This window comes from Dreissena polymorpha, chromosome 1 (genome assembly GCF_020536995.1).
Source record: "Dreissena polymorpha isolate Duluth1 chromosome 1, UMN_Dpol_1.0, whole genome shotgun sequence".
Taxonomy (NCBI): domain Eukaryota; kingdom Metazoa; phylum Mollusca; class Bivalvia; order Myida; family Dreissenidae; genus Dreissena; species Dreissena polymorpha.
In genome coordinates this window covers 178484435-178494203 of record NC_068355.1, presented here as the reverse complement: position 1 = coordinate 178494203, position 9769 = coordinate 178484435, and the positions used below count along the sequence as shown (strand labels likewise).

Below are 9769 nucleotides of genomic sequence, written 5' to 3'. Positions count from 1 at the left end.
AAGAACCAAAATACACAAGTAGGCAAGTTCACAGAATGGAAAATATCTTTGGTTTAATCACACTAGAAGAAATACTTTTTGAGTTTAGACTTGACATACAAATCCAACAGCTGGATGTACGTATGGCCGAACAAATGTACATCTACATGCACTCAAACATCTCTGAACTTGGAAGCATGTAAAAACATCGACACGACAAGAACAATCACCTGAAGTTTGTTCTGCAAGATCTGTACAGACTAAGGGTCCTGTACCTTGGATATACCAGAATCTTGAGATGATGACTGCTGCTGATTCATGTGCTGTTATGATGTTCATAGACTGAGGGTTCCACACCATAGACATGTCAGAAACTCCAATGATTACTGCTGCTGGTTCATGTGCTGTTATGATGTTCATAGACTGAGGGTCATGTACCTTGGATATACCAGAATCTTGAGACGATGACTGCTGCTGGTGCATGTGCTGTTATGATGTTCATAGACTGAGGGTCCTGTACCTTGGATATACCAGAATCTTGAGATGATGACTGCTGCTGTTTCATGTGCTGTAATGATATTCATAGACTGAGTGTTCTGTACCTTGGATATACCAGAATCTTGAGATGATGACTGCTGCTGGTTCATGTGCTGTTATGATGTTCATAGACTGAGGGTTCCACACCATAGACATGTCAGAAACTCGAATGATGACTGCTGCTGGTTCATGTGCTGTTATGATGTTCATAGACTGAGGGTTCCACACCATAGACATGCCAGAAACTCGAATGATGACTGTTGCTGGTTCAAATGCTTCAAAAGCAAACCAACACTTTGCTATCCGGGTTTCTTCAATTAAGTTGGTCATGTGTTAATTTAGACAACAATTTTTAAGACTTTACTGGCATTTCATAAAAATTGTCAAGTATCAAAATGCGAGTTCAACCCTGGCAACACACTTAATACTCTCTGGAAAAAGCCATTATCTTTAAAAAAAATAGAGCTTTGTCGTAGACGTGGCGAACACCCTCACATGAAGAGCTGATGAAAAGAACTTAAAATGCTGAATGTGTGAAACGCACCCGTGACCCCGTGACCTAGTTTTTGGCACGGCATGGCCCATGTTAGAACATTGCCTAGAGATCATCAAGATTAAACTTCTGACCAAGTTTGTTGAAGAGCGGATGATAAGTACTTGAAATAGAGAGCGGGCACCAAACTGAATGTGTAAAACGCATTTAATGACCCCATGACCTTGTTTTTGGCCCGGCATGGCCAAGAGATCATCTATAAAAAAACTTCTGACCAAGTTTGGTGAAGAGCGGATGATAAGTACTTGAAATTGAGAGCGGGCACCAACTGATTATGTAAAACGCACTAAGTGACCCTGTGACCTTGTTTTTGGCCCGGCATGGCCCATGTTCAATTGTTTCTTATAGATCATCTAAATAAAACATCTGACCAAGTTTGGTGAAGATTGGATGAAAAGTACTTTAATAAGAGAGCAGACAACATGCTGAATGTTAAAAACACACTAAGTGATACCATGCCCTAGGTTTTGATCCTGCATGACCCATATTCAAACTTGACCAAGACACCATCTAGATACAACTTCTGACAAAGTTTGGTGAAGATCGGATGAAAACAACCTGAATTAGAGAGCGAACACTTAATACGGATCGACCGTAAGACCGACAGCCAGACAAGTTCACTCCTATATACCCCCTAAACTAAAACATCACTGACCCCTCTTCGTAATTCAATGTTATTTTAAGAATTATACTTACAGTTGATATGGAAAATGATTTTGTAAAGAGTGAAAGAGTCAGATATGTTGGTACCTGCTGATAAATTGTTTGCTGTTGTTGTTGTTGTGGTTTTGAGTTTTAATATAACTCTAGATGTAAAATTCAAAATGCAAATTTGATGGTTAAACTTGAAATTTGTGCACTTTCTTCAAATTTCTTTATAAGATAAAGTAGTGCGTGGCTGAACCCTTAAACTTAGATTAGATAAACTGGTCAATTAATTGAAGAGTAGAAACCCCAGTTTGTATTGGATTTTACCTATTGGGTATTTGTGAAAACTGTATTGCATCAAAAGGTTTAGGCTATTACAACTGGGTCTCCTGAATGTTTGACACAGTGGCAATTGCAAGGTGACTTACCTATTGAGATGCAGAGTTTGATAATGTGAACATCGCTCACTTGGCTTGAACTTGTGATTATAAGACCTCTGTGAACAGATAGAAAGACCTTAGGGCATCCCAGGAATGTGTCCCTGTAAACCAAATAATTCAATGCATTCTGAAATGGCATCAGTTGTATAAGAAGTCAATCAATGTTGTTTGAGTAAAAAAATATTTAAGAAATAAATTATGTTTAAAAGATCTTGATATAAATGGGATATACTGAGCCCTGTCAAGGCAATACAAATGGCGGCTATTATAAATATTTAACACTTTCATAAATGATTTGTTTAAGTTAGCAGCCAGGATAGATTTATGTCAATATTAAACACACCCAAACTGTTCAAATGGAAATTTGGAATGAAACACTGCACATTATAAATGATTAATTACATTACCAACCTACCTTATTGACGAGGTTATCTTGGCCCCTGGCCAAGAAAGTATGGAGCCGCAGGTTCAGTGTGGCTCCACCCTGCGGGTAGGACTAGTTGAGCATTTGCCCCAAGGTTCTGGGCCAGGAAGTGTCACTGGGCGTCTGGGCCCAGCTGACCAGACAGCCTGTTGTTCAGCTAGGTACCGATCTTTGATTGCATGGGTGCCTGTAAAAACAGGCTCTTCAAACAAAATCCAGGAATTTAAATGAATATTGAAAATAAATGAAGAAAATAATTTTAAAATGAGCTGAAGGCTTTTACATAATTATTTTACTAAAATTAAATATAATTAAACAATTCTATTAAAGCAGATTTTTCTGCAAGGATAAACAATTGGTTCAGGGGCTGAATTTCAGTCGAATATATACAAAACTTAATGCCCTGACCTTCTATGATTAAAATTGATATTAGATCAAGTGCTATTTGCATTTATTTACTAAGTGTGATCAATTTAAAAGCACATTATTCCCATTTGATGCTAGGAACATTTCAGTCACATTAAATACTGATGTTAACTGTAGTATATGAGCCTTATTCTCGGAAAATAGGGCTTAATGTATGTGCAGTCTGCACAGGCTAATCTGGGATGACACTTTAATAGGACTTAATGTATGTGCAGTCTGCACAGGCTAATCTGGGATGACACTTTAATAGGACTTAATGTATGTGCAGTCTGCACAGGCTAATCTGAGATGACACTTTAATAGGGCTTAAAGTATGCGCAGTCTGCACAGGCTAATATGGGATGACACTTTAATAGGGCTCAATGTATGTGCAGTCTGCACAGGCTAATCTGGGATGACAATTTAATAGAACTTAATGTAGGTGCAGTCTGCACAGGCTAATCTGGGATGACAATTTAATAGAACTTAATGAAGGTGCAGTCTGCACAGGCTAATCTGGGATGACAATTTAAGCACATACATGAAGCTGCATATCCCAGAACACCGCTAAGATACTAATTATTGTTCTTGTTGCTGCTGCTGCGACTGGGCCATAGACAGAGATGGAGCAAGTCCTGACGCTGAAGTCGCCACCCCAAACCTGAGAATTGCCGACAACAACTGTTGTTGAAAGGTTTCAATCGCATACTGCTCTCCAGGTCTAAGGTTCCCTTTATTAGAGAACAACATATCCAGGTCAGTCACATTAACGGACGTATCACGCAACGCCTGCTCTACCTCTTGGATACGATCGTTTCAGTTCGAGCGACTTGTCCGGCCTAATTTGTCGAAGCCCATCATCCAATTGTTGCTAAGCGACATCGATGCTGAGACGGAAGTCGAACTCACCAAGGCTCTGCTGTTGGAAGTGTTGATGTACCCAACATGGGAGGAGATATTGATAGGAGGCTTGGTAGTATTACGCAAGACGTCTTTGTGCTGAATTTCTTAAGCAATTGTAGTATTTGTGCAAGAAGGAGGTTGTCATCGACTTTCACGTCAATGACGTTTGTCATGTTTGCTAGTTAAGTTCACTGAAAAGGAAATGGAAAGTAAACTAAAACCAGATTGTTTAGTGACACATGAATACGCCTTGCAACACCTTATCTTACAGACCTGTTTTTTAAATGCCAAACATTGTGCCTATAATTGATATTTAGAATATTGCAATTAATACTAATAATTTCCACTAATTAGAACTCAGAATAACATAGTATCAATGTTTTACGCGCACCAATTTTTGTGTTTGTAGCAAGGTGTATTTATTTTTTGTAAATCAAAAACAGGCATTACTTGAGCAATTTAGAATGTGAGACTGTTCGCCTTTAATTGTGTTACTATAGAACTTTAAATGTGAGACTACATAATTTTAAATGTGATACTCAGCAACTTAAAATGTGAGACAACACAACTTTAAATGTTACAATCTGCATATTTAAGTGTGAGTCTGCACACCTTTAAATGTGACAGTTTATGACTTATACCTGAGACTTAACAACTTTAAATGTGAGACAATACAACTGTATGGCATTTAATAAGAAACAATAGATGCGAGTTCAAAATAGTTACTAAGTGAAATAAGCAAACTAGAGCTTTGTCACAGACGTGACGAATACCCCCACATGCCGCATTGACAAATAACATTTTGCATGTCATCTTCACAAAAAAACAGCGGACACCATGCTCAATTTTTAAAACGCACTAAGTAACCCCTTGACCTAGTTTTTGACCAAGAAAGGCCCATGTTCTAACTTGGCCTTAAGATCATCTCCATAAAACTTCTGACCAAGTTTGGTAAAGATCGAATGTAAACTACTTGAATTAGAGAGCGGACACCATGCTGAATGTTAAAAATTGCACAAAGTGACCCAGTGACCTAGTTTTAGGCCCGGAATGGCCCATGTTCCAACTTGTCCTAGAGATCATTTAGATAAAACTTGTGACCAAGATTGGTGAGGATTGGATGACAACTACTTGAATTAGAGAGCGGACAACATGGTGAGGTTTAAAACGCACTAAGATACCCCGCGACCTAGTTTTTGACCCGGCATGTCCCATATTCAAACTTTACCTAGACATCATCTAGATACAACTTCTGACCAAGTTTGGTGAAGATTGGATAAAAACTACTTGAATTAGAGAGCGGACAACATGTTGTGGTTTAAAACACACTAAATGACCCCGTGACCTAGTTTTTTACCCGGCATGGCCCATGTTCGAACTTGACCTACACATCATCTAGTTACAACTTCTGACCAAGTGTGGTGAAGATCGGATTTAAACTACTTGAAATAGAGAGCGGACACCATGCTCAATGTGTAAAACGTATTAAGTGACTCTGTGACCTAGTTTTTGATCTGGCATGGCCCATGTTCGAACTTGGCCTTCAGATCATCTAGATAAAACTTCTGACCAAGTTTGGTGAAGATCGTATGAAAACTACTTGAATAAGAGAGAGGACACCATGTTGAATGTTAAAAAACGCACTAAGTGACCCCGTGGCCTAGTTTTTGACCTGGCAAGGCCCATGTTTAAACTTGGCCTTAAGATCATTTAGATACAACTTCTGACAAAGTTTGGTGAAGATCGGATGAAAACTACTGAATTAGAGAGCGGACAACATGCTGAATGTTTAAAACGCACTAAGTGACCCTGTGACCTAGTTTTTCACCCGGCAAGGCCCATGTTCGAACTTGGCCTAGACATCATGTAGATACAACTTCTGACCAAGTTTGGTGAAGATCGGATGAAAACTACTTGAATTAGAGAGCAGACACTTAATACGGACCGACAAATAGACCGACAGACTGACTGACCGACAGACAAGTTCACTCCTATATACCCCCCTAAACTTTGTTTGTGGGGGTATAATAAAGCCAGTTATTCTGATAAAAAACCTTATATGCTATAACTAGGGGCTAGCTCTGAGTTTTTTTAACCATTTTTGGATTGGGACAATACGTTAACAAGAGGGCCATGATGGCCATGTATCGCTCCACTGTTTTTTATGCGAAAAAAACGTGCAATGCGCATGGGTTGAAATGTACTCAAGCATGTGACTTTCTCTTTCTATCCCTCGTCCCACTGAGCGCTTAAAGTTGGAAGGGTGAGCATTTTTATATATGGAAAAAGTTACTACCGTGTTAACTAAACAGACTCAAAAGCCAGGGAATTGTTCCACAGGTCCTTTGCTTATAACGTAGGTACATTAATTTTATCTCTCCAAAAGATATTGTCGTTTTTTCTACTTCAAATATTTTTAGATGCTGAAGATCAAAATTATTCATTTGATTTGAAACAGATTCACATGACCCATATGAATCAAAATGCCTTAACCCTTTACCAAACGACACATTTTGGACTTTCCCAATTTGAAAGAGGTTGCAGACGACAATTAAATTGTAATGGAATCTGAAGGAAATGATCAGGTAGGGTAGAAATAATTGTGATAAAAGGAGAAATTGCTTATCTGCAGCAATTTCTCCTTTTATCACAATTATTTATAAAGTCGTCAGCTACAAACCTGTAAAATCATGTTAGTGTTTGGCAAAGGGTTAATAATCTCTGGTTCCTTCTTAAGAGCCTTTCACACATTTATAACAAATACAATAGTAGCATCTTTCTTTGTAAAGCATCATCTCAAAATATAACAAGGGCTGTTTGTAAAACATGCATGCCCCCCATATGGGCTGTCAGTTGTAGTGGCAGCCATTGTGTTAATACGTTATTTGTCAATGTGACCTTGACCTTTGACCTAATGACCTAAAAATCAATAGGGGTCATCTGCGAGTCATGATCAATGTACCTATGAAGTTTCATGATCCTAGGCACAAGCGTTCTTGAGTTATCATCTGGAAACAATTTTACAATTTCGGGTCACCGTGACCTTGACCATTGTACTAGTGACCTGAAAATCAATAGGGGTCATCTGCGAGTCATGATCAATGTATCTATGAAGTTTCATGACTCTAGGCATAAGCGTTCTTGAGTTATCATCCGGAAACCATTTTATTATTTCGGGTCATTGTGACCTTGACCTTTGACCTAGTGACCTGAAAATCAATAGGGGGGTCATCTGCGAGTCATGAACAAATTTGGTAGAGGACTATTAGATATCACTACATACCAAATTTAGTAGCCCTAGGCTCTATAAATTATGAACAAGAAGATTTTTAAAGTTTGCACAAAATAGGCCTTATTAAAGCATATGTTTATTTTTGTGACTCCCGGGGCAGGATCAAATTTGTTCCCAGGGGCATAATTTGAAGAAACTAAGTAGTGACCTATTAGATGTCACTACAAACCGAATTTGGTAGAAATAGGCCCAATAGTTGTGGACGAGAAGATTTTTAAAGTTTGCACAAAATGGGACCAATATAAGCATATGTTCAATTTTGTGACCCCTGGGGAACAGTCAAATTTGATCCCAGGGGCATAATTTGAACAAACTTGGTAGAGGACTATTAGATGTCTTTACATAGCAAATTTGGTAGCCCTACGCCATACGGTTATGGACAAGAAGATTTTTAAAGTTTGCACAAAACAGGCCTCATATAAGCAAATTTTCAATTTTTTGACCCCCCTGGGCAGGGTCAAATTTGACCCCAGGGGCATAATTTGACGAAACTTGGTAGAGGATTATAAGATGTCACTACATACAAAATTTAGGAGCCCTAGGCCCTATGGTTATGGACAGGAAGATTTCTAAAGTTTTCACAAAATAGGCCTTATATAAGCAAATTTTCAATTTTTGACCCCCCAGGGCAGGGTCAAATTTAACCCCAGCAGCAATATTTTGAACAAATTTGGAAGAGGTTCACCCCAGGAACATTCCTGAGAAATTTCATCATAATTGGACCAGTTGTTTAGGAGAAGAAGATGCTTAAATAAAAAGTTTATGCACGGATGGACGCACGGACGCACGCACGACGAACACAGGACCATGACATAAGCCCCGCTGGCCTGTGGCCAGTGGAGCTAAAAATCCTAGTGTTTTGAATTAAATTGGGAAAATGGTTGTAGTTTTTGCTAAACATAATTTAAAAATTGATAATAAGTGCTATCAAGATAAATTGCACTAAGGTTCAACTTATAGAGCTGCATAAGGAAACAAACTCAATTTGTAACCTATTAAAACATTGTTTGGGGTCCTTGAATTGAGAACTTTAGCCAGTAATTATGGAAAAAATAAACTGTTTAAAATTAGGAATGGGACTCAATTTTGGCCCCCATTTCGACAAAATGAACAACACTGTATGATCTCACCTGAAGCTCAAAAAGCTGAGCTGATATGCTGGCCTCGGTGATATTGCCAAAGGCTGAAATTGAGTTCTGATTTACTCAATGTTGCAATCTATCAAAACATCCTTTTTCTTCCGGGAAACCATGAATTGAGAACTTAAGCCAGTAATCATGGATAGAGACTTTATGAGATAAGAATTGGGCTGAATTTCGGCCCCAATTTCAACAAATAATTAACACTGTAAGGTCTCACCTGAAGCACAAGAAGCTGAGATGATATGCTGGCCTTGCTGATATTGGTAAGAGCCGAGTTTGAGTTCTGCTTTCTTCAGGTTTAGAGTCGAAGGGCGTACTGGACCACACAACAAAACTGCTGTTATTTTTCAAAGCCTTCTCTTGCAACAATTCAATGCGAGGCCTTTTGGGTTTCGGAGTGCTAAGTGCTCATAACAGAAACCAGACGTGTTCACTTTAAGCACCTTGTTCACAATAGTGGGCGTAATTTGCGTCTGTGGCACTACCCATGGATGTATGGATCTCTTAGTGTTTACAACAAAGTCTTTACTGCCTTTCTGTGTCAGCATGTATGTATTGTGCTCTGCGTGTTTACAACCAAGTCTTTACTGCCTTTCTGTGTCAGCATGGATGTATTGTGCTCTAGGTGTTTACATCCAAGTCATTACTGCCTTTCTCTGTCAGCATGGATGTATCATGCTCTGAGTTCACAGCAAAGTCATTACTGCCTTTTTGTGTCAACAAGGATGTATTGTGCTCTGTTTTCACAACCAAGTCATAACTGCCTTTCTGTGTCAGCATGGCTGTATTGTGCTCTGTGTTCACAGCCAAGTCATTACTGCCTTTCTGTGTCAGCATGGGTGTATTGTGCTCTGTGTTCACAGCAAAGTCATTACTGCCTTTCTGTGTCAGCAAGGATGTATTGTGCTCTGTTTTCACAACCAAGTCATAACTGCCTTTCTGTGTCAGCATGGCTGTATTGTGCTCTGTGTTCACAGCCAAGTCATTACTGCCTTTCTGTGTCAGCATGGATGTATCATGCTCTGAGTTCACAGCCAAGTCTTTACTGCCTTTCTGTGTCGACAAGGATGTATTGTGCTCTGTGTTCACAACCAAGTCATTACTGCCTTTCTGTGTCAGCATGGGTGTATTGTGCTCTGAGTTCACAGTAAAGTCATTACTGCCTTTCTGTGTCAGCAAGGATGTATTGTGCTCTGTGTTCACAACCAAGTCATAACTGTCTTTCTGTATCAGCATGGATGTATTGTGCTCTATGTTCACAGCAAAGTCATTACTGCCTTTCTGTGTCAGCATGGAAGTATTGTGCTCTGTGTTCACAGCAAAGTCATTACTGCCTTTCTGTGTCAGCATGGATGTATTGTGCTCTGTGTTCACAGCAAAGTCATTACTGCCTTTCTGTGTCAGCATGGGTGTATCGTGTTCTGTGTTCACAGCCAAGTCATTACT

The 9769-nt window shown here is 39.2% G+C and overlaps 1 long non-coding RNA gene across 3 annotated transcripts in view; it reads right to left on the bottom strand.

Annotated features, from left to right (window-relative positions):
* Positions 1-8928, bottom strand: part of LOC127863140 (uncharacterized) — a 10026-nt gene extending 1098 nt beyond the window's left edge. Inside the window, exons 1-5 of one of the 3 annotated variants that reach the window (XR_008040941.1) lie at positions 8541-8928; positions 2573-4080; positions 2146-2258; positions 582-827; positions 210-499 (exon numbers count right to left, since the gene is read on the bottom strand). This is a non-coding gene — a long non-coding RNA (uncharacterized LOC127863140). Of the gene's footprint in view, positions 1-209; positions 828-2145; positions 2259-2572; positions 4081-8540 lie in introns of all 3 variants that reach the window. The other 2 variants (XR_008040942.1, XR_008040940.1) reach the window with 2 other exon arrangements.
* Positions 8929-9769: the final 841 nt, after the last annotated feature.